We start from the raw sequence: 435 nt of genomic DNA, 5'->3' as shown, positions 1-435 counted from the left end.
CAAGGATTACCCCGGATTACCCCCCAAATTTTCCCGGATTACCCCAAAATTTCCCCGGATTACCACGGATTTTTTAGAATTTCCTCGGATTACCCCTACCGGATTACCTTTCGGCTGTCAGCCGGATTACCTTAGTCGTTTCCCCCTCGGGAGTGACTCACTGCTGAGGTAGGTCCATATGACCCCTACTTCCAGCTCAACCACCAAAATCCGCTGTCGGCCTGCCCCCGTCACATGCAGGGGCCTAAATGCTGCGAAATACGGCACTCAGGATTGCCAGAAAAAAAGCCAAATTGAGTGAGTGACTTTTTGGTGCCCTTATGTCGGGCCGAGGGGGCAATAACTCCCTTTTGAAGTGTACACATGATTCCCGAAATTCTTGATTCCCGGTGATTCCCGTCCGCTTATAATTATTACATAGGTTTTTCGGGGGGT

This window comes from Frankliniella occidentalis, unplaced genomic scaffold (genome assembly GCF_000697945.3).
Source record: "Frankliniella occidentalis isolate FOCC.00 unplaced genomic scaffold, Focc_3.1 Scaffold87, whole genome shotgun sequence".
Lineage (NCBI taxonomy): Eukaryota > Metazoa > Arthropoda > Insecta > Thysanoptera > Thripidae > Frankliniella > Frankliniella occidentalis.
Note: the sequence above shows the minus strand (reverse complement) of the source record.